Source organism: Cherax quadricarinatus, chromosome 34, assembly GCF_038502225.1.
Source record: "Cherax quadricarinatus isolate ZL_2023a chromosome 34, ASM3850222v1, whole genome shotgun sequence".
Taxonomy (NCBI): Eukaryota; Metazoa; Arthropoda; class Malacostraca; order Decapoda; family Parastacidae; genus Cherax; species Cherax quadricarinatus.
This window is the reverse complement of record NC_091325.1, coordinates 33325704-33352261: the sequence shown is the minus strand read 5'-3', so window position 1 is coordinate 33352261 and position 26558 is coordinate 33325704.

Below are 26558 nucleotides of genomic sequence, written 5' to 3'. Positions count from 1 at the left end.
CTGCTCCAGTGGCCACCTTAATGCTGGCCACTGCTCCAGTGGCCACCTTGATGCTGCCCACTGCTCCATTGGCCATCTTAATCCTGCCCACTGCTACACTGGCCATCTTAATAATGCCCACTGCTCTAGTGGCCACCTTAATGCTTCCCACTGCTGCAATGGCCCCCTTAATGCTGCCCACTGCTTCAGTGACCAACTAAATGCTGCCCCCTGCTCCAGTGGCCACGTTAATGCTGCCCACTGCTACGCTAGCCATTTTAATGCTGGTCACTGCTCCAGTGGCCACCTTAATGCTGCCTCCTGCTCCAGTGGCCACCATAATGCTTCCCAGTGCTCCAGTGGCCCCCTTAATGCTGCCCACTGCTCCAGTGGCCATCTTAATGCTGGCACTGTTCTAGTGGCCACCTTAATGCTGCCCACTGCTGTACTAGCCATCATAATGCTGCCCACTGCTACACTGCCCATCTTAATACTGCCCATTGCTTCAGCGGCCATCTTAATGCTGCCCACTGCTCCAATGGCCAGGTTAATGCTGCTCACTGCTACACAAGCCATCTTAATGCTGCCCACTGCTTCAGTGGCCACATACATGCTGCCCACTGCTCCAGTGGCCACCTTAATGCTGCCCACTGCTCCAGTGGCCATCTTAATGCTGCCTACTGCATCACTGGCCACCTTAATGCTGCCCACTGCTACACTAGCCACCTTAATGGTGCCAACTGCTACACTGGCCATCTTAATTCTTGCAACTGCTAACCTGGCCACCTTAATGCTGCCCACTGCTACACTAGCCACCTTAATGCTGCCCACCGCTCCATTAACCACCATAATGCTTCCCACTGCTGCAATGGCCCCTTTAATGCTGCCCACTGCTTCAGTGACCATCTAAATGCTGCCCCCTGCTCCAGTGGCCACGTTAATGCGGCCCACTGCTACACTAGCCATCTTAATGCTGCCCACTGCTCCAGTGGCCACCTTAATGCTGCCTACTGCATCACTGGCCACATTAGTGCTGCCCACTGCTACACTAGCCACCTCAATGGTGCCAACTGCTACACTGGCCATCTTAATGCTGCCCACTGCTAACCTGGCCACCTTAATGCTGCCCACTGCTACACTAGCCATCTTAATGCTGCCCACTGCTCTAGTGGCCACCTTAATGCTTCCCACTGCTGCAATGGCCCCTTTAATGCTGCCCACTGCTTCAGTGACCTTCTAAATGCTGCCCCCTGCTCCAGTGGCCACGTTAATGCTGCCCACTGCTACGCTAGCCATCTTAATGCTGGTCACTTCTCCAGTGGCCACCTTAATGCTGCCTACTGCTCCAGTGGCCACCTTAATGCTGCCCACTGCTCCAGTGGCCATCTTAATGCTGCTACTGCTCCAGTGGCCACCTTAATGCTGCCCACTGCTACATTAGCCATCATAATGCTGCCCACTGCTACACTGGCCATCTTAATACTGCCCACTGCTTCAGTGGCCATCTTAATGCTGCCCACTGCTCCAATGGCTACGTTAATGCTGCCCACTGCCACACTAGCCATCGTGATGCTGCCCACTGCTTCAGTGGCCACCTAAATGCTGCCCACTGCTCCAGTGGCCACCTTAATGCTGCCCACTGCTCCAGTGGCCATCTTAATGCCGCCTACTGCATCAATGGCCACCTTAATGCTGCCCACTGCTCCAGTGGCCATCTTAATGCCGCCTACTGCATCAATGGCCACCTTAATGCTGCCCACTGCTACTCTAGCCACCTTAATGGTGCCAACTGCTACACTGGCCATCTTAATGCTTGCAACTGCTAACCTGGCCACCTTAATGCTGCCCACTGCTCCAGTAGCCACCATAATGCTTCCCACTGCTGCAATGGCCCCTTTAATGATGCCCACTGCTTCAGTGACCATCTAAATGCTGCCCACTGGTCCAGTGGCCACGTTAATGGTGCCCTCTGCTACACTAGACATCTTAATGCTGCCCACTGCTCCTTTGGCCACCTTAATGCTGCCTACTGCATCACTGGCCACCTGAATGCTGCCCACTGCTCCAGTGGCCACCTTGATGCTTCCCGCTGCTCCATTGGCCATCTTAATAGTGCCCACTGCTCCAGTGGCCACCTTAATGCTGCCCACTGCTACGCTATCCATCATAGTGCTGCCCACTGCTACACTGTCCGTGTTAATACTGCCCACTGCTACACTTTCCATCTTAATGCTGCCCACTAGTATACTGTCCATCTTAATGCTGCTCACTGCTACATTGGCCATCTTAATACTGCCCACTGCTTCAGTGGCCATCTTAATGCTGCCCACTGCTCCAGTGGCCACCTTAATGCTGCCCCCTGCTACACTAGCCATCTTAATGCTGCCCACTGCTCCAGTGGCCACCTTAATGCTGCCCACTGCTCCAGTGGCCATCTTAATGCTGCCTACTGCATCAGTGGCCACCTTAATGCTGCCCACTGCTAACCTGGCCAACTTAATGCTGCCCACTGGTACTCTAGCCATCTTAATGCTGCCCACTGCTCCTTTGGCCACCTTAATGCTGCCTACTGCATCATTGGCCAACTTAATGCTGCCCACTTCTCCAGTGGCCACCTTAATGCTGCCCACTGCTAGAGTGGCCATCTTAATGCTGCCCACTGCTGCAGTGGTCACCTTAATGCTGCGCATTGCTCCTGTTTCCACCTTAATGGTGCCCACTTCTCCAGTGCCCACCTTAATGCTGCCCACTACTCCAATGGCCACCTTAATGCTGCCCACTGCTCCAGTTGCCACCTTAATGCCCCCACTGCTCCAATTTCAACCTTAATGGTGCTCACTGCTCCAGTGCCCATCTTAATGCTTCTCACTGCTACACTGGCCGTCTTAATGCTGCCCACTGCTCCACTGGATACCTTAATGGTGCCCACTGCTCCACGGGCCACCTTAATGCTGCCCACTGCTCCAGTGACCATTTTAATACTGCCCACTGCTTCAGTGGCCATCTTAATGCTGCCCACTGCTCCAAAGGCCACGTTAATGCTGCCCACTGCTACACTAGCCATCTTAATGCTGCCCACTTCTTTAGTGGCCACCTAAATGCTGCCCACTGCTCCAGTGGCCACCTTAATGCTGCCCACTGCTCCAGTGGCCATCTTAATGCTGCCTACTGCATCACTGGCCACCTTAATGCTTCCCACTGCTACACTAGCCACCTTAATGCTGCCCACCGCTCCAGTAGCCACCATAATGCTTCCCACTGCTGCAATGGCCCCTTAAAGGGGCCATTGCAGCAGTGGGAAGCATTAAGGTGGCCACTAGAGCAGTGGGCAGCATTAAGATGGCTAGTGTAGCAGTGGGCAGCATTAAGGTGGCCAGGTTAGCAGTGGCCAGCATTAAGATGGCCAGTGTAGCAGTGGGCAGGATTAAGATGGCCAATGGAGCAGTGGGCAGCATCAAGGTGGCCACTGGAGCAGTGGGCAGCATTAAGGTGGCCACTGGAGCAGTAGGCAGCATTAAGGTGGCCACTGGAGCAGTGGGCAGCATTAAGATGGCTAGTGTAGCAGTGGGCCGCATTAACGTGGCCACTGGAGCAGGGGGCAGCATTTAGATGGTCACTGAAGCAGTGGGCAGCATTTAATGCTGCCCACTGCTTCAATGACCATCTAAATGCTGCCCACTGCTTCAGTGGCCACGTTAATGCTGCCCACTGCTACGCTAGCCATCTTAATGCTGGTCACTTCTCCAGTGGCCACCTTATGCTGCCTACTGCTCCAGTGGCCACCTTAATGCTGCCCACTGCTCCAGTGGCCATCTTAATGCTGCCACTGCTCCAGTGGCCACCTTAATGCTGCCCACTGCTGCACTAGCCATCATAATGCTGCCCACTGCTACACTGGCCATCTTAATACTGCCCACTGCTTCAGTGGCCATCTTAATGCTGCCCACTGCTCCAATGGCCACGTTAATGCTGCCCAGTGCTACACTAGCCATCTTAATGCTGCTCACTGCTTCAGTGGCCACCTAAATGCTGCCCACTGCTCCAGTGGCCACCTTAATGCTGCCCACTGCTCCAGTGGCCATCTTAATGCTGCCTACTGCATCAATGGCCACCTTAATGCTGCCCACTGCTACTCTAGCCACCTTAATGGTGCCAACTGCTACACTGGCCATCTTAATGCTTGCAACTGCTAACCTGGCCACCTTAATGCTGCTCACTGCTCCAGTAGCCACCATAATGCTTCCCACTGCTGCAATGGCCCTTTTAATGCTGCCCACTGCTTCAGTGACCATCTAAATCCTGCGCCCTGCTCCAGTGGCCACGTCAATGCGGCCCACTGCTACACTAGCCATCTTAATGCTGTCCACTGCTCCAGTGGCCACCTTAATGCTGCCTACTGTTCCAGTGGCCACCTTAATGCTGCCTACTGTTCCAGTGGCCACCTTAATGCTGCCCACTGCTCCTGTGGCCACCTTGATGCTGCCCACTGCTCCATTGGCCATCTTAATCCTGCCCACTGCTCCAGTGGCCACCTTAATGCTGCCCACTGCTACGCTATCCATCATAGTGCTGCCCACTGCTACACTGTCCATCTTAATACTGCCCACTGCTTCAGTGGCCTTCTTAATGCGGCCCACTACTATACTGTCCATCTTAATGCTGCTCACTGCTACACTGGTCATCTTAATACTGCCCACTGCTTCAGTGGCCATCTTAATACTGCCCACTGCTTCAGTGGCCACCTTAATGCTGCCCCCTGCTACACTAGCCATCTTAATGCTGCCCACTGCTTCAGTGGCCACCTTAATACTACCCACTGCTTCAGTGGCCACCTTAATGCTGCCCACTGCTCCAGTGGCCATCTTAATGCTGCCTACTGCATCAGTGGCCACCTTAATGCTGCCCACTGCTAACCTGGCCAACTTAATGCTGCCCACTGCTACACTAACCGTCTTAATGCTGCTCACTGCTCCTGTGGCCACCTTAATGCTGCCCACTGCTTCAGTGACCATCTAAATGCTGCCCTCTGGTCCAGTGGCCACGTTAATGGTGCCCTCTGCTACACTAGACATCTTAATGCTGCCCACTGCTCCTTTGGCCACCTTAATGCTGCCTACTGCATCACTGGCCACCTGAATGCTGCCCACTTCTCCAGTGGCCACCTTAATGCTGCCCACTGCTTCAGTGATCATCTAAATGCTGCCCACTAGTCCAGTGGCCACGTTAATGGTGCCCACTGCTACACTAGACATCTTAATGCTGCCCACTGCTCCTTTGGCCACCTTAATGCTGCCTACTGCATCACTGGCCACCTTAATGCTGCCCACTTCTCCAGTGCCCACCTTAATGCTGCCCACTGCTCCAGTGGCCATCTTAATGCTGCCCACTGCTCCACTGGCCATCTTAATGCTGCCCACTGCTCCAGTGGCCACCTTAATGCATGACCTTGATTTTCAAAAACCTCGAAAAATTGTTCAGAATAAAGAAAGCAAGGTACTAGGGACACCGATTTTTCAACACTAAAAGTGTTATCTACATTATGCTGAAAGTACCGCTTCTCCATCTCTGTTAAACTCCTCTCTGGCGAATGCACGTTGCTCCCATGATCGTCTCTAGATTAAGTCTGGACATTTCGAGCACCAGTGAAGCTGACTTGCCCTTAGAGAAATCCGACTGACCACCTGTTTCCCGAAATTGCTTCTCTGGTTGCTCTGGTGTTAGTCCTCCCATGTTACGAAGGAACCGTAACGGAGGTCGCCGATTAACAGCGCCCGTAAGAGCAGAAACCTCATTTTGGTACGCCAAGTTACTCGCTTCAACCTATAATTTGTTGTGAATACTTTTACGAAGCTGTGCGGTACTAAGGAGTTTGTTGATGCTCATTGCCAATAGAACGAGCACAGCGCTAGAGTCAATTTTGTAGGGGTAGACTCAGACACCAGTTGCCTAACACGTCCTGGTGGGTTAACTCACTATAACAAAACGAAGTCTGCAATTCTCTTAAAACTAAGCAGGATACACACATTAACAAGGCTGACACGCATTACCGAAAGTGACAACAAGGATGACAAGCAATACCGATAGCAATACCGATAGCGATACCAGAGACAATGGGGGCTCTGTCCATCTTCTGGACGGAGCCCCCATATTACAAACATAAGTATAGTAATAGCCTCACATATCGTAATGCGATAACCAACAGTGAAATAAGCAAAAGACAATAGAGGATATATGACTTGTATTTCCTTCATCAAAAAAACAAGCTGGTATTTACAATATGTACATTATTTACAATATGTAAAATAAAGTAATAGCAAGCATACAACTAGGTGGTCAAAGACAGAATGCAAGCACCAAACACAGCACCGTGAGCGACCAGCAGCCCAGACAAGTCTGACGAAACCCATTTCACCGGTGAACCACATTGCTTTACAGCTTGGGCGGATTTTCTTGTCATTGGCCGATGAACAAGTTAATGATATAATGAAAGGGCTCCTATTCGATCGCTAAATCCTTAGCACCTGGTTCGCTGGTCGGAAGGGATTAGTCACTAGTGGCGTTCCACAAGGATTAGTTTTAGGCCCTCTCTTGTTCATAATTTACATTAATGACCTTGATGAAGGGATTACGAGTGACATGAGTAAATTTGCTGATGATACAAAGATAGGCCGTATAATTCACTCTGAGGAGGATATCAATGAACTCCAGGACGATTTGGACAAATTAATGTCTTGGTCTGAAAAATGGCAGATGAAGTTCAATGTGGATAAGTGTAAGGTACTTGCCCTTGGTAATGAAAATAACCCTCGAAGCTATAATTTAGGTGAAGTAGAGCTTGATCATACAGAATGTGAAAAAGACTTGGGAGTCATGGTAAGCAGAAATCTAAAGCCAAGACAGCAGTGCCTTAGTGTGCGCAACAAGGCCAACAGATTACTTGGATTTATCTCAAGAAGTATAAGTAACAGAAGTCCAAAAGTTATTTTGCAGCTCTATACATCACTAGTGAGGCCTCATTTAGATTATGCTGCTCAGTTTTGGTCTCCTTACTACAGGATGGATATAGACTCATTAGAGAGCATACAGAGAAGAATGACTAAAATGATTTACTGTGTAAGGAACCTCCCGTATGAAGATAGACTTAAAGCCTTAAATCTCCACTCTCTGGAGAGGCGTAGAACGAGAGGAGATATCATTGAAGTGTATAAGTGGATGACAGGCATAAACAAGGGAGATATTAATAAAGTACTGAGGGTGGCGAACCAGGTAAGAACCAGAAATAATGGATATAAGTTGGATAAATTTAGATTTAGAAAGGACATAGGTAAGTACTGGTTTTCTAACAGAGTTGTAGATGCGTGGAACAGTCTTCCTAGTGGGGTGATAGAGGCTAGGACCTTGGGTAGCTTTAAGAAGAGACTGGACAAATATATGAGTGGGAGGGGCTGGGTTTGATTGGTGTCATTGGGTACGGGAGTTATTTCTTGGGTGGCTTTAGGTAGAGATCGTTTTGTGTACGAATGGTATATAATACCGACAAGATGAGATTAAGACACATGTGCAACATCTGGGTATCTTTATTGTAGACGTTTCGCCATCCAGTGGCTTTATCAATACAAATTCTAGGACATAACTTGAAGACAGTAGAACTATGTACAGAAGATGAGGTAATCAGTCCCTCAACCTAGGAGTAGGTGCGAAGAGCACCATAGTCGACTCTGGTGCTCTTCGCACCTACTCCTAGGTTGAGGGACTGATTACCTCATCCTCTGTACATAGTTCTACTGTCTTCAAGTTATGTCCTAGAATTTGTATTGATAAAGCCACTGGATGGCGAAACGTCTACAATAAAGATACCCAGATGTTGCACATGTGTCTTAATCTCAGAGATCGTTTTGATAAGGACCTGCCTCGTATGGGCCAGTAGGCCTTCTGCAGTGTTCCTACATTCTTATGTTCTTATGTTCTTATATGGGCGTCTGACATAACCCGAATAAATTGTAACATACTCGTAGCATGGCACAGTGGGACTTTTAATCTACTGTTTGGGGACCACGAAATTGACTCCTGTGAGGGCGTGCAACAGGGTAACCCCTCTCTCCCATTTTCTTTTCTGTCTGGTCATCAAGGAAGTTACAGAAGTGCTTTCCAGTGAGCTTAATATCTGGTTCTTCGGTGATGGTACTCTGGCTGACACTGCAGAAACTCTCCTAGAGGATATCAGGAAAACAATAAACAGTGGACAAAGGCTGAGCCTGTCTTTAAATCCCTCCAAATACTAATAGACAGATCACTGAGGACATTAGTGTTATTTTCAAGAAACATGAGCCATCAATCCAGCCAATAGCACTCTCCATGGTGGTCCTCTTGAGTCTAGTACTATTGATCTAAATCTATAAATGCAGATATCAGACCTCATGGCGATGGAAGACAGAATTAAAGCCACTGATACACATGATACCTTCTACCTACTCACCAGTTGCCTGTCCCTCCCAAAACTTACCTACCTTTCGAGATGTTCCCCGGCCTTCGGCAGTCCGAAACTCAATGACTTCCTCCTAAAGACCATGCCTAGAGAGTGTACTAAGTCTTTCCCTTGAAAATGAACAGTGGTTGCAAGCCTCCGAGCCTCGGGGGCTCGGAGGCTCAAATGGTGGCTCAAATGGTGGCTGTCACAGCTTAATATAACGCATCTTCAATTTGCCTGTAGATAATGCCTTGCTCTTGAAGACTCCAAGACTTACACATTCTTTCCTGAGACAAATCAAATCATTTGAAATCCTGATTTACTAAATCTCATGTAATTACGTGCACCAGTTATTGATTTTTTAATGCTATGTTATGACAACTCCTTTTTTTAACCTCACCTTTGGTTGGCGGGAGTCAGGGTACAAATAATACTTGCACAGATAAAACACATACCGTTCTTCCTGTTGTTAATTTGTATGTCAGGAAAAAACACGTACCACTGCCTCTAGTTGGGGTATAAGACGATGGAAGTTCTGTTAACTCGAGAAGATAATGCAACTGATGGAGCTCCTGGGCCAAGGCAGTAGTAAGTGCAGAGCTGTCAATGCTGGATTCAGTGGTCTGAGTACAAAATATGCATACATACAGATAACATATATGTGAGTACAAGCGAACGAACGTTAGAACATTTCTCTCTCTCTGATTACTATACTAGTCAGGAGTTTTGCGTAGCGTTGCTTCTTTTATTTCTGAAAAAATCTCGACAACAAAATAGTGGTTGATTACATTCATTTTTGTGGGTGTAAGTTATACGCAGGTTATTAATAAAAGTATGAAAAAACCTGTTACGATTTAATTAAATGCCAAATGCAACTGCAGACCCAGATTTTCAACATTAATTAAAAAATTATCCCTTATTAGCATGGTAATAATATGTTACCAGTTTTAATGTTATTTTTAATTATAACAGGGAATTGTAAGTTTGTGGAAATTATGATAACTGTCGATGATGATATTTGATAAATATACTTAAGAAGTTACGAGATGATCGATTTGCAAATTTAAAGGTATGAAATTATTATTATTATTATTATTATTATTATTATTATTATTATTATTATTATTATTATTATTATCAGTATTATTATTATTGTTATTGTTATTGTTATTATTATTATTATTATTATTATTATTATTATTATTATTATCAGTATTATTATTATTGTTATTATTATTATTATTATTATTATTATTATTATTATTATTATTATTATTATTATTATTATTATTATTATTATCATTGTAATAAATACTAAATATATATATATATATATATATGTCAGGATGTACTCATTTCCCAGAGTGAACCAGCAGGCCCCCAGGTCCTTTATCGGTGTCAACCTTGAAACTCTCCTAACGTGTATACTATGCAAAGTCTTGGAGAAGATCATCAGGAGGAGAGTGGTGGAGCACCTGGAAAGAAACAAGTGTATAAAAGACAACCAGCACGGTTTCAGGGAAGGAAAATCCTGTGTCACAAACTTACTGGAGTTTTATGACAAGGTGACAGAAGTAAGACAAGAAAGGGGTGGATAGACTGCATTTTCTTGCACTGAAAGAAGGCCTTCGACACAGTTCCTCACAAGAGGTTACTGCAAAAAGCTAGAGAATCAGGCAGGACTACGAAGAGACCTGGACAGGCTACAAGCCTGGTCCAGCAACTTGCTCCTTGAATTTAACCCTGCCAAATGAAGATCAGGGAATGGCTTAAAAGACCGCAGACAGAGTATAGTCTAGGTGGGCAGAGACTGCAAACCTCACTCAAGGAAAAAGATCTTGGGGTGAGTAAAATACCGAGCACATCTTCTGAGGCGCACATCAGTCAGATAACTGCTGCAGCACACGGGCGTCTGGCAAACCTAAGGATAGCGTTCCGATACCTCAGTAAGGAATCGTTCAAGACTCTGTACACCATACACGTCATGCCCATACTGGAGTATGCAGCACCAATTTTGAATCCACACCTGGTCAAGCACGTCAAGAAATTAGAGAAAGTGCAAAGGTTTGCAACAAGAGTAGTCCCAGAGTTAAGGGGATTGTCCTACGAAGAAAGGTTGAGGGAAATCGGCCTGACGACACTGGAGGACAGGAGGGTCAGGGGAGACATGATAACGACATATAAAACACTGCGCGGAATACACAAGGTGGACAAAGACGGGATGTTCCAGAGATGGGACACAGAAACAAGAGGTCACAATTGGAAGTTGAAGACTCAGATGAATCAAAGGGATGTTATAAAGTATTTCTTCAGTCATAGAGTAGTCAGGCCTTGAAATAGCCTAGAAAGTGATGTAGTGGAGGCGGGAACCATACATAGTTTTAAGGCGAGGTATGATCTCATGGAGCAGGGAGAGAGAGAGGACCTAGTAGAAATAAGTGAAGAGGCGGGGCCAGGAGTTATGACTCGACCCCTGCAACCACAAATAGGTGAGTACAAATAGGTGAATACACACACACACACACACACACACACACACACACACACACACACACACACACACACACACACACACACACACACACACACACACACAAACACGAAGTGATCGAGTACATGACAACAAAATGCAAGGAGGCAGAGGAGAGGTTTGTTTCCAAGGGCAACAGAAATAATGGGAAGACCAAAACGAGCCCTTGGTTCATCCAACGGTGTATGGAGGCAAGAACTCAGTGTGCTAATGAATGGAAAAAGTACGGAAGACAAAGGATTTAAGAAAGTTAAGAATCAGGTGGGAAAACGACAGTCAAGGACCAGGTAATCAGGTTGAGGAAGGAAGGTGGGGAGCTCACGAGAAACGGCCAGGAAGTGTGTGAAGTCAGAATACGGTTGCTGGATGAAATACACATAGCCGAGGAGGAGGTGAAGCTGCTTAGTGAACCTGGTACCTCCAAAGCGGTAGGACAGGACAACATTTCTCCGTAGGTGTTTAGAGAGGAAACAGAGACACTGTGTGTTCCACTAACAACAATCTTCAAAACATCCATTGAAACAGGGCAACTACATGAGGTATGGAAGATGGCAAATGTAGTCCCAATTTTTAAGAAAGGCGACAGACACGAGGCTTTAAACTCAGTGCATTCGAAGCTCATGATCACGTGATCACTAGCTGCAAGGCGCTCTTTATGTGTGATGCCCTCAATGCCTGAAGTATTCAAGGTAAATATGAGGTCCAGTCTGCTGGTTCATCCTCTTCTCTCTCTCTGATAGTGTCATTAACATGTTGATCCATCATTGTAGCCCTCCACGTTTCTGCTCTCCCATGTGGCTCCAGGTTTTGCCAGTCAATCTCATTGACTGAAATCTCCCACAACTAGTAACTTTGCCCTAACCCTATGGGTCCTTCTGACTGTCTCAGCTATTGCTCTCTTGCTCTTCATATTCTTGTATTGGCCTCCTGTTATTCTGTTGCGGGTTGTACATCACTGCAATTACCACCTTCGTACCCCTAGTCTGACGTGTTCCTACTATGTATTCCCTCTCTATCATTCTGTTCATTCCTTCCATTTCCTCAAATCTCCACCGGATTATGATTAGCAGTGCAACTCCTCCTCCCCCTCTTTTCCCAGTATCTCTCCTCATGATCTGATATCCAGAAGGAAAGATTGCATTTGTTATCCTGTGAGCTTCCTATAAACAATATTAGCCTAACGAACTAGACTATCTTTATGTTGCGAAGACGTACGTGGCTATGGTAAGCTCAGAGCTAATTTCAGGCTACTCCCGTTTGAATACCAGCCATCACGAGCAGTCTATATATTAATGAAATCACAAAAGTGGTTTTTTAATCATTAACAAAACTGCGGCTGGCCGATACTCGGTCCTGCATTACCTTGTCCTGCCCTGCGGGAAACACGATAATGTTCGCGATGCTCAAACCATTACACCATCAATCCTACAAACAATAATAGCCTAGTGAACTAGACATGTTTTATGTTGCGAGGATATACAAAGCCACGGTAAGCTCAGAGTTAAATTCAGTCTGCTCCTGTTTAAACACCAACCTTCACGATCAGTCTATATATTAATGAAATCACAAAACTAGTGATTTTTTAATCATTAACGAAACTCTGGCTGGCCGAGACGGGAGTAGACTGAAATTAGCTCTGAGCTTATCAAACCACATATGCAATAGCTACATGAAGCAAGTTTAGTTCGCTTGGCTTATGGTGTTTGCTGGAATGATGGTGTAAAGGTTAGAGCATCGCGACCGTTATTCTGCTTCCTATGGGGTGGGAGAAAGTGATGCGGGAACGAGTCTCCGCCAGTCGTGAAGGCTGGTAGTCAACCTGGAGTAGACTGAAATTAGCTCTGACCTTACCATGGCCACCAGGGAGCATTGAAAAAATACAAATTTTAGAGATGCAAGCTGCACTTTTCAGGCATTATTTGCATGGTCACAACAAACGTCTGTGCAAAGTTTCATAACATTTTATGCCCAGCAATATCGCGATCAACTTTTAGTCAAATTATGCACCATTGAAAGCAATTAGTTGTAATTTATTGGCTATCAGGATAATAATCAGTTGTACATGGTTTATATAATTTTTGGTTGTGAAGATTGTATAATCAAATGTACACGGGTTATATCAATTATCAACTATTTAATTTTAAACTATTACAAGTTATGAGTGAAGTCTTTCTTGGTGTGGAACTTGGGCATCAGTTTCCTGGAAACTGTTCTTTGCCTGATATATCCATCTCTTGCCTTCTGTCCAGTCACTTCATTACAAGCTTCAGTCATCAATTTTATCCCTCTCTCAATAGCTTGAGTGTTGTCTGGTCACTTTGGCACCTCCAGTGGAGTCTCAGTCTTCAGAACCTGTTGATCTGATAGAGAACCAATGAAAGGAGGCTCAGTTTTGAGTTCAGTCTTACAGTCAATCATGGAATGATAGTTCTATGTCTGCCACTTTAGTTTGGGAATCACTACTTTTCTTGAGTTGACAATAGGAGCTACATTGTCATTCTCTTCATCTTCACTGTCATCCTCATCATTAGTGTAGATTAACAAGTCCTTGTCAACAGCATCAGCAGAATCTTCTCCATCCTCATCAGAGCTCTCAGTACTTTCTTCTGTCTGGTGATTCTCTTCTCTATTTTTTCTTATCATTGAGACAGCTTTGTCTCTCACAGTCATGTGTTCATCAGCTCACATACTAAGAAGCAGCTGATCTGTGTGAGCAAAGTAGGAATTTCGTAAGACAGTCTTCTTTACTATTTTTTTTTCTTCACTGTTCAGATGTCTCATAAATTGCAGTGACTGGAAAACGTTCTTTGGACCATGTGTGACAATAAGGCTGCAGCTTGATGTGGAACCACATTGAAGCACTAAACTATAAAATCATAATGACGACTCTTTTCAGCTCCTGACTGGGTCTTGATGTTGCCATAAAGTATTCCACCTTGACACACACGAAGGACCTGGTTCAAGAGCAGCCAGGACATCATCACCCACACCTATGAGCAATCCTCTGCAAATCCTATACAAGTGTTTCTGGTCCCAGGGCAGATGCTCTGCCACCTATCATTCAGAGCAGAGAAATCAGTGAAACTGACTGGCTGGATAGCAACAACTGACAGCTCAGACAGAAGACCTCTCCAAAGCCCAGAACCCCTTGGCTTACTGTCATAGTGGTAGAAAACAGCCAGGAATGGCAGCTTATTTCCGTGAAGCTGACATATGAAATAATGGATGGGATAGCCTTAGCTATCTTGATAATCAATGAAACATCAGGAAACTTACTTCATCACATTTATATCGCCAGCAGTTCCTTAACATATCTCCTTTGGCGGGAAGTTTGGTCATTGGAAGAACACTGTCATGGCCAAACAATGCATGTTCTGTGGATTTCCTTGTTGACATTGTAACCATCTCAGTAATAAAGTATATAAGTAATCAGAGTGTCTGAAAAGAGAGAAACTTAGTTAATGTTAATAAATACTGCAGAGTACACAGATACAGTACATAAAACACTGCGCTGCGCTACTCAGCAATACAGGCATATTCCAAAATTTCAATCGCAAATCCTGTAGCCTGAACCTCAACCAATCAACTTCATATCTGGCACTGAATCTTAGATGTATATAAGAAACAATGCCTGAAGAGTGCAGCTTTGACCAAAATTTCAATGCTCCCTAATGGCCACGTATGTCCTCGCAACATGACGCGAGTTTAGTTCGATGAGTTTTCAACTTTCAGTTGTGTCCCCTTGTTTCTGTGTCCCACTGAAACGTCCTGTCCCTATCCACCTCGTCAATTCCTCTCACTATGTTATATGTCGTTATCATGTCCTCTCTACCTCTCCTGTCCTTTAGTGTAGTCAGCTTGATTTCCCTCTCATTGCAGGACATACCCCTTAGCTCCGGGACTAGTCTTTTTGCATATCTTTGCACATTCTCTAATTTCTTGACATGCTTGACCAAATGTGGGCTTCATACTGGTACTGCATACTCCAATACGAGCCTCACATACACGGTGTACAGTGTCTCTAATGATTCCTTACACAGGTATCGGAACGTTATTCTTAGGTTTGCCAGGCGCACATTTGCTGCAGAATACATGTACTCACCTAGTTGCAGGGTCGAGTTACAGCTCCTGGCCCCGCCTCTTTACTGGCCGCTACTGGGTCACTCTCCCTGCACCATTAGCTTTATCATACCTCTGCTTAAAGATGTGAATGGATCCTGCTTCCACTACATCGCTTCCCAAACTGTTCCACTTCCTGACTACTCAGTGACTGAAGAAATACTTCCTAACATCCCTGCGATTCATCTGTGTCTTCAACTTCCAACTGTGTCCCTTTTTGCTGTGTCCCATCTCTGGAAAATTCTGCCTCTGTCCACCTTGTCAATTCCTCTTAGCATTTTGTATGTCGATAACACGTTCCCCCTATCTCTCCTGTCCTCCAGTGCCGTCAGGTCGATCTCCCTTAACCTCTCCTCGTAGAACATACCCCTTAGCTCTGGGATTAGTCTTGTTGCAATCCTTTGCACTTTCTCTAGTTTCTTTACGTGCTTGGCTAGGTGTGGGTTCCAAACTGGTGCTGCATACTCTAATATGGGCCTAACGTACACAGTGTACAGGGTCCTGAACGATTCCTTATTAAGTTGTCAGAATGCTGTTCTGAGGTTTGCTAGGCGCCCATATGCTGCAGCAGTTATTTGGTTGATGTGCGCCTCACGAGATGTGCCTGGTGTTATACTCACCCGAAGATCATTTTTCTTGAGTGAGGTTTGTAGTCTCTGGCCCCCTAGCCTGTACTCTGTCTAATGTCTTCTTTGCCCTTCCCCAATCTTCATGACTTTGCACTTGGTGGGGTTGAACTTCAGGAGCTATTTTCTGGACCAGGCCTGCAGCCTGTCTAGATCCCTGTGTAGTTCTGCCTGGTTCTCGTCCGATTGAATTATTCTCGTCAACTTCACATCATTTGCAAACAGGGATACTTCGAAGTCTATGCCTTCCGTCATGTCGTTCACAAATACCAGAAACAGCACCGGTCCTAAGACTGACCCCTGTGGCACCCCGATCGCTATAGGCACCCACTCTGACACCTCTCCACGTACCATGACTCGCTGTCTTCCTGACAGATATTCCCTGATCCATTGTAGTGCCTTCCATGTTATCCCTGCTTGGTCCTCCAGCTTTTGCACTAACCTCTTGCGTGGAACTGTGTCAAACGCCTTCCTACAGTCCAAGAAAATGCAATCTACCCACCCCTCTCTCTCGTGTCTTACTGCTCTCACCCTGTCATAAAACTCCAGTAGGTTTCGACGCAGGATTTCCCATCCCTGAACCCGTGCTGGCTGCAGTTGATAAGCTAGTTCCTTTCTAGGTGCTCCACCACTCTTCCGATAATCTTCTCTATGACTCTGCATGATATGCATGTTAATGACACTGGTCTGTAATTTAATGCTTCGTGACTGTCTCCTTTCTTAAAATTTGGGGCTACATTTGCTGTTTTCCATACCTCAGGTGATGGCCCTGTTTCGATAGATGTGTTGAAGATTCTTGTTAGTGGTACACATAGCGCCTCTGCTCCCTCTCTCAGGAGCCATGGAGAGATGTTATCTCGTCCCGTCTCCTTTGAGGTATCTAGCTCGCTTAGCAGCCTCTTCACCTCCTCCTCGGTTATATGTATTGTGTCTAACACTTGATGGTGTACCCCACCTCTCTGTCTTTCTGTAGTTCTTTCTTTCTCCTGTGTGAACACTTCTTTGAATCTCATGTTGAGTTCCTCACATACTTCTCGGTCGTTTCTTGTGATCTCCCCTCATTCTTTCCTCAGCCTGATTACCTGGTCCTTGACTGTTATTTCCTCCTGATGTGGCTGTACAACAGCTTCAGGTCAGATTTGGCTTTCGCTTCTATGTCATTTTCGTATTGTCGTTGGGCCTCGCTTTTTACATGTTGATAATCATTTCTGGCTGTATAACTAGTCTCCTTATTTCCCTAAATACTTTGCTTTCTATACTTCTTACATTCTCTAGCACACGTGGTTTTGGCCTATCTACACCTTTGGGTAAACGAAGGGCTCATCCTGGCTTTCTCGTTATTTCTGTTACCCTTGGGTACAAACCTCTTCTCAGCTTCCTTGCACATTGTTGTCACATATTCCATCATCTCGTTCACTGACTTCCCTGCCAGTTCTCTGTCCCACTGAACCCAGGGCAGGGAATTCTACATGTCTGCTTAGTGTAAGTGTGTGTGTGTATACTCACCTAATTGTACTCACCTGGTTGTGGTTGCAGGGGTCGGGTCATAGCTCCTGGCCCCGCCTCTTCATTGGTGTGAGTGTATACAAGACAAATATATGTTCGTGTTAGAGTGTACATACGTATAAGAGATAAGTCTATAAGTTCATTTATACACACACATACATGCGTTTTATTATGATACAAATTAATTTTTAGGCCACATCGAACTATTCCCTTTTCTTGCATAGGCAGAGGAGGCTGGCTTATGAAACACAGGGGATTCCTTTCAATTACTACTTATAAATTTCCTGCATCACTTTAGCAACCGCTGAGCTAACCAGATATCTAAATCTTTTTCACACATTCATACTTACTCTAAGTTTTTTTCTTGTATAGTGAATGGAAATTTGTGTTACCTTAAATTACTGACAGAATAATTTGACTTAAGACACTTGAAAATCAAGGTTTTAATGCTGGTTACCTGGAGGTTACCTGGAGGTTACCTGGAGGTTACCTGGAGGTTACCTGGAGGTTATTCAGGGGATCAACGCCCCCGCGGCCCGGTCCATGACCAGGCCTCCCGATGGATCAGGGCCTGATCAACTAGGCTGTTACTGCTGGCCGCACGCAGTCCAACGTACGAGCCACAGCCCGGCTGATCCGGCACTGACTTTAGGTATCTGTCCAGCTCCCTCTTGAAGGCAGCCAGGGGTTTATTGGCAATTCCCCTAATGCTTGATGGGAGGCTGTTGAACAGTCTTGGGCCCCGGACACTTATGGTGTTTTCTCTTAGTGCACCAATGGCGCCCATGCTTTTAATTGGGGGCATTTTGCATCGCCTGCCCAGTCTTTTACTTTCGTATGGAGTGATTTCTGTGTGCAGATTTGGGACCATTCCTTCCAGAATTTTCCAAGTGTAGATTATGATATATCTCTCCCTCCTGCGTTCCAACGAGTACAAGTCAAGTGCTTCCAAGCGTTCCCAGTACTTAAGGTGCTTGACAGAACTTATACGTGCAGTAAAGGATCTCTGTACACTCTCTAGATATGCGATTTCACCTGCTTTGAATGGAGATGTTAATTAATGTACAGCAGTATTCCAGCCTAGAGAGAACAAGTGATTTGAAAAGAACCATCATTGGCTTGGCATCTCTCGTTTTGAAATTTCTCATTATCCATCCTATCATTTTCTTTGCACGTGCGATCGTGGCACTGTTGTGATCCTTGAAAGTGAGATCCTCAGACATTACTACTCTCAGGTCCCTTACATTATTTTTCCTCTCTATTGTATGGCCAGAGTCAGTAGTATACTCTGTTCTAGTTATTATCTCCTCCAGTTTTCCATAACGGAGTAGTTGGAATTTGTCCTCATTGAACATCATATTGTTTACCGTTGCCCACTGGAAAACTTTGTTTATATCTTCTTGGAGGTTAACCGCGTCCTCAGCAGATGACAGCCTCATGCATATCCTAGTATCATCCGCAAAGGATGATACGGTGCTGTGATGTATATCTCTGTTTATGTCTGATATGAGGATAAGGAATAATATGGGGGCGAGTACTGTGCCTTGTGGAACAGAGCGTTTAAATTAATACTAATACTTACATAACGTGAAAGAAAATGTCGAAACACCTGATGTATAGAATGGGACGTAGTGCAGGTAAGACTACAGTACGAAACACGAGAGATATATAATAATTTTAAATTGAATAGTGAAAAGTTTTTTATGGGAAAAATAAGCGAAATCATATTATATCTTTCATATAGCATATATGCATATTTTAACTTAAAATTGAGATTTGTCAAAAAATGTGTGAATCGTCGAAATATGCATTAAAATAACGTTTTTACATATTTTTCTATATTTTTCAGTATTTATATATTTTTTAAAATTCATATGAAAAGTCCACAAACATTGATACTATTTTTGTATTTTTCGACGATAAATAGAGAGAGAGAGAGAGAGAGAGAGAGAGAGAGAGGAATGATGATTCCCCTAACCACGACGACTATTACTTTTGTAGAAGCGTGTGCAATGTAAGGGCGTCAGTAGCAACAAGCAGACACCATCAACTTCCTAATGAAAAATGTGAACTCTCTTATGACTGAACATAATTTCAAGAAATTATAATTGTTGATAACCTCAACTAACATCTTATACAGAGATATTTTGATGAACTTCTTGCAGTGATTGACATGAGAAACGTTTGTTCGCTTCCCTACACATATATGTATCCCTCTCTCTCAAACCAGGATGTATCCCCACATATATGTATCCCCTCTCTCAAACCTTGGCTATTTTGGATCATCTGACCAAAAGACTGACTTTACGAAACTGTTGATTCTATTAGAACGAGGTGAAGAATATACACTCACATCCTGGCTGTGGGAAAAAGGAAACTGGGTGGCTGTTTGCCCTGAGTTTGCCGCCTCCAGTTGGAATACTTTTATCAGGGGTGATATTGATGATCAAGTGAATGTCTTTAAAAAAACACGTCCATTATATCCAACAAAAATGCTCCCCTTACCCCCAGTATGTGACGACACTTTCAGATCAGTCTCACTTCGGTTCTCGTTGACAAAAGACTGTCACAGTCAAGTACATGACTAAGAACAGGTCTATGAGCACACTACTATCAATAACTGGAACCTACACAGGCAAGCGTTGACAAATCGAAGAAATCCAAAGATGGGAGGCTGACAAAAAGAGAAAGTTGATATTATGTAGAGTGAGCTACAAAATCTGGTGATCCTTGGTCAAGGACTGACAAGGATATTCGGTTGATGAAATTATTCCATCTCTAAATCAGCAGGATGGGATCATCTATTCTAGCAGTCAGGAGAAAGCTGACCTCTTTTCAAAACACTTTGCTGCTAAGATGCAAATTCCTGATCCAGAAAGGTAACTAACCACCTTTGTTAGTAGCAAGAACTGTGTGAGAGCTGTCAGTGGTTACAATAAGGCAGTATGAAGTGAATCATCTTTAATCGCTGGACCAAGAAAAAGGCTGTGGGCCCAGATAAGGTGAGCCCAAGATTGCTGAGTGGGTGTGGAGACCTGTTACCGTCACCCTAACTCGCATCTGTCACCACTGCCTACTCAGTGGAAAGATGAAAATATAGTCCCAGTTCAGTAAAAGAAAAGCAGAGCCAAAATCAATAACTACTCATCAGTGTCTGTTGTCAGTCACTGGCAAGATTCTTGAAACCATAATCTCACAGCAGATGAGAGCGTTTTTCGATTACCACTCGTTTCTTTGTGACCGTCATTATGGCCTCAGGAAAGGTCACTCTTCTTCTGATTTGCTGTTAATCTTCTCCAGTATGTGTCACCAGTCACTGAATGAATCGAAGGATAGATGTGTAGTAGCACTGGACATTAATGGTGCTTTCGACCGAGTATGGCACCAGGGATTCTTGGCGAATTTGCAAGCAGTAGGAGTCACTGGCTCTGCGCTATGCCTTCTCATATGGGACATAGTAAACAAAATATTCTATTGGTGCATGTGTTCCTCAGGGAAGTGTGCTTGGGCCATTATTATGGAATATCTATTCAATGACTTTCACCTCAACCTAAACTCTCATACTTATGCAGACAACTCTACTCTGACATTTACGACATTTACTTATACAAGAGAAGAAATGCCAGCTGTTCTATGATACATCACTCACCAGCTACTAGTTATATCAACCTGGGAAAAACAAACGCAGGTCACATTTGCTCCTGAAAAAGTACAGTTGATGATGCACTCTAGGCACCATGATGGTAATGCTGAAGTTGATATCCTTGGTGTGAAATTTGACCCAAAACTGACCATGAAGAACTACGTTGTAAATCTTGCAAACAAAGAAACCAAAAAACTTATAATAGAAAACAGAGAAAAAAGTCTCATCTCTTGCATGGACCCAGTCTGGCCAGATCTGATGAGAGCAGAGCCTTTAACACTGGAGGGATGTGGGCGGCCTTAATGCTACGTGCTAGGCCAATATTGTGAAAGTTCCACACCAAGCTCCACTTCGCAAACAGCGAGAAGTGAACTTCTGTACAATAAGATGGGCAGCAAACAGTGGCTATACTCAGGCTGAGCCCTCCTCAAGATTATCACTTCTTCTCAGATCGTTTATTTATAGGAGGACACAAGTCAGAAAAAGTTCATTCGGCATAATGGCATCAAAGAAATAAAATCATTTGACCAAATGAAATCGCTGACCCACAGACGGTTCCAACTTCATCCTGTTCCCTATTTGCATGTCTCTCAACAATAAAAGGACTAAAATGAGTTGATATACGTAACAGCTCTTAGCTTGTAAATATAGTTTGGAACCTTAACCTCTCCTTGTAAAACCTTGTGTACAAGAGAAAGAGAGAGAGAAAGGTAAGATAATGAATAAGAAAGAGAAGGGTAGAATAATGGAGGAGTGTGAAGTGAGATAAGAAAGAGTGATGTGAAATAATAGAGGAAATGAGAGGGATATAGGGTAATTATGGAGAGGAGAATAAGTTAGTAAAATAATTAAACGGAGAGAGATAGGTAACATAACAAATGAAATATTATAGAGGAAGGATCTCTAAATGAACGTAGATGTTGAATGAATTGTAAAATAAAATCTAAATAAAAAGACAATAACTGAAATTCGATGAGAAATCACTTCAGCGAGTAGTGCGCTTATACTGGTCACCTGAGGCGCTCAGATACTGTTGCAGGTCCTGACACATCAAGTCTTGCCATTCGTGATGTCCATGACCTAACTTACGTCCAAGCATTATTTTGTAGGGGACTTACATGACTTCTTTTGCGGGAACTACTACCTTAAGCACGACTCTTTTTTTTCCTCGTTACTGACTCTAAATATCCTGATATCTGAATGGTGCTTTTGTGTATATCTCAAGATAGGCACTGATATACACAATTAAAAAAAAAAACAAGGATTACAGTCAAGTTTAAAATGAATTCTGCTCTCATATAGGCCTCTAGGAGCATGACAAATTGATAAATTTGCTAAATCATTAAATAATTTTTTTTCAAACTAATATTTAGTTTCACAGAGAGATGTTTAAAATATGTTGTTAGATATGAACAAGTATAAAATGCTTGAAAAAAAGCAAAATATATATGGGAACTAACAGTTATCAACCGTAATGGAATGTACCAGGTTAAGAATAATTATAGAGAGAGTAACAAGAACACAGTTGCTACCAGAAATGAAGTAACAGTTCAAGTACCAGGAGAGAAACTACCAGCCACGGAGACCAGTTTCACCAACAGTAACACTTCTGATGATCCTCTGATTGCACAGTTAATTTTGCCAGAATCAGAAGTTAATAAAGCGATAGTCATTTCCAGCAGGATGCGCAGGAGGTCACACTGGACCACGACCACAACACATCAGAGAGATGGTTCTTGGCACAGCTGCAGCAATTCTTCTTTTTCAGTTAACAAGCTTCGTCAACAACTACCTGGCGGAGTGAAATCCTGAAAAAATTAAACATTTCTTTTTCGTAGCCTTATTGTATTTTAAAAAAGAAGGATGGAGGAATCAGAACCATCGCTGTTGGTAACACTCTTCGCCGTCTCGTTAGCAAAGCAGCAGTGAGAAACATTCGTACAGAAGCCGCCAGTTCGCTCCAGTTAAATCAACTGGGCTTTGGGGTCTCTCAAAACAGTGAGGCGGCAGATCATGCTTCAAGGGCCTACATCAAGGACTTACCAGAATCAAGGAATGCCTTGCATATAGTGAAAAGATATGTGTTCTTGCCAGGTGTTCGAGAGCAGTTTCCTAGTTTTTTACCCCTTTAATTTAGCTGCCAACAGCTAAACTTCAATTCTTTATTTGACTAGTATGACATCACATCATCAGAGGTGAGGTTCCTGCATGGCGGTAAGAGAACTACAAGCTTGCGCATCGAGCTCAGTATTTGGTACGTGAATGATGACACTCTGGCAGGTACGGAAGAGTCCCTGCTAGAGGATCTATAAGTGCTGAAGACACAAGGACAAGAGTGAACACTTCTCAACAAATCAAGAAAAAATTACAACTGCGCAAACAATCCTTCATGAAGACTCAAGTATCACCCACTACCAAGAGCATCCTATTGGGAACACCTCTGGGTCACCAAGCGATCGACACACTCCTCAAGGGACAAACTGGATGACTTGAAGAGGATGTATAAGAGAATAAGTAATCTGGATGCCCATGAAGCTCTGCATCTCTTAATAAGGTATCTCACTCTGCCAAGACTAAACTATTTCTTGAGGTGTGCACTCTCCTTCATAACCCAACACTCAGTGAATACGACGCTCTTCTAAGATTTATCATCAGGAAGACAAAGAATCTATCAGTGGATGATCACCAATGGGATCAATTCTTCCAGTGCGACTGGAAGGTATAGAGGTGCGCAAGGCAACGCAGGTAGTATTACCTGCTTTAGAGGTATATATATATATATATATATATATATATATATATATATATATATATATATACATATATATATATATATATATATATATATATATATATATATATATATATATATACATATATATATATATATATATATATATATATATATATATATATATATATATACATATATATATATATATATATATATATATATATATATATATATATATATATATATATATATATATATATATATATATATATATATATATATATATATGCAATAAGATCACAGTAAACAGGTGATTTCAGAATATGCAAAAGTACCACTGTGAAAAAATAGAGAAATTCCAAGCGCTTTCGTGACTACTCACATTATCAAAGAACAATAAAAGTAATGCATCGAAGGAAGGCATACAAAGGGTCTAGACCACACCTCACTATCACATCCCACAACCAGTAAGCACTATCTAATTTGGAAATTAAATGGTGGGTGCAAACCACATATTTGAATGTGTTTCCATTAACACATGAGACCATAATATTAAGCAATAAAACTAAATCTGTAAGCTTATCATATGTGCTGTTTATCCAGTATATCAAGCTGGTTGCTTGGCATTACTATTAATGTAATATTATTATGGCACTTGTATGTTTTATCATTTGTATTACGTAGTCATTTTAAGGAACGACGAGGAACTTTATTAAAAGACAAGGCATGTTTATTGTGCCTTAGTAGGCACTTAATGACCATATTATGTTATACTGACCTCATAGAAGTTGAAATACACTTATTACAGAATATGCAGTTATCGTAGTGTTTCCCAGACTTAATTCTGCAACATTGTCGTCGTTGCTGCATTAATGTTGATATTCTGTTAGTCTATTTCCTACTCTTTTTTCCTACTACGCTTTTGGCTTCTTAAAATACATTTGCACACATTGTTATAATAGAAATGAGAGAGTCAGTCTCACTATTCATTGTTGAAGATTCACAACAAAACTATGAGTAGAGTTTTCACATTTATTTTTTCGACTCTTCCTGGCTACATTGTCTGGCTCTCGCAGGAATAGTTCATCCCTCGAAAGAAGAGCTCAGACTTCCTAAGAAATTTTCGACTCATGAAATGCTCAGCGACCGTGAGAACCACAACAGAGTGTTAACTTTTTCCAGTGATCGTGTCTGGCTTAGAAAAGCAAGAGAAAATACTGGGAAAGATATACATAATTATATAAAATAAAAAGGGAAAATTATTCTTAGGGAATTATTAATTCCTAAAAGAACTTGGGGATGTAAAGTGAAGTTAAATGATGTATAATAAATATTTTGACTTAACAATAATGTTCAGTAATAAATAATCTAATATTTTCATGTACTTTTAATTTATATTATTCGATAAAGATTGAAGATAAATGGGAATTGATCTGTGAATATATATTTATATAATGTATATATATCAACAACAACACTGCGACTAGCTGAGGATTCGAACCCGTGTTGTTTTAGCCCGCCTCATGGTGAGTGAAAATTCCACGACGCTCTTACCCACGGGACCATACAATTCTACAAGAATCACGCACCCAGCAAAGCTAGGTGTTGTACAGTGATCCGAGTACACATGATGGTGTGGATGCTTCAGAGCTAATTTCATCCTCCTCCCCGTTTGGTGTACTAGCCTCGACGAGCAGTATATATAGTACTGGAACCACGAACAACTGGTATTCAGTCAATATCAACACTGCGACTAGCAGAGGATTCAAACCCGTGAAAATTCCACGATGCTCTAACCCATGGGACCATACAGTCCTATAAGAATCACGCACCCAGCAGAGATAGGTGTTGAACCGTGATCCGAGGACATACGATGGTGCCCTGGGGTATGGGGCCACATCGTCTAGCTACGACTAGGCGCGTATAGTTATCAGGGTTGTGGCTCAGTGGTAAAGTACTGTGCACTCTGATACAGAGTTTGCAGGTTCGAGTCCTGCTGCGAACGCAGAGACAATATATATATGTTGTGCCGAATATGGAAAATTTGCGATCTTGGCTTAAATAGCAACGCTCATCTTGCCATATAGGACAAGCGAAAATTTGTGTATGTAATAATTTCGCAAAAACTTTCTGAACCTAACTAAAAAAATATATTTCAATGTGTTTGTTTAGTATTAAATTATTGTAAACGTATTTAAAATATATTTAACTGGATTAGGCTAAAATAAATTTCACTTGTTATAATAAGGTTAGGTAAGTTTTCTAAGATTCTTTTGGTGCAAAATAATTTTTTACATTAACATTAATGAAAAAAATATATCTTTAAATGTATAAAAGAAAATTTTAGAAGTGACTTAATTTTAAATGAGTTCTTGCTAATTGACCAGTTTTACATATTCGGCACGACATATATATATATATGTATATATATATATATATATATATATGTATATATATATATATATATATATATATATATATATATATATATATATATATATATATATATATATATATATATATATATATATATATATATATATATATATATATATATATATATATATATGTATGTATAGCAAAATTACAAGTGCTTTAGTGACTTCTCACATTATCAAGGAACTATAGAAAAAAATCAACAGAAAGGTATATAAATGGGCAAGACTACACCTCACAGTCACGTGACAACAAGATGATTTCAAATTTAAAATTTACAGAAAAACCTACAAATAACTGTTCCTATGTACACTATTATTCTTCACATCAAGATAAAGTTAAACTGTCTGTTTTCTCATCAATGTTTTTGAGAGCTTTACGTATTTGTAGTCCAGAGTTCATTGATTAAGAAATATCCAAAATTTATGAAAGAGCTAATGATCTAAAATACTCAAGAAACATATTTGATAATTTTTTTAAAGTTGCTAGAAATACTTTTTACAATCCAAAAAGGGACA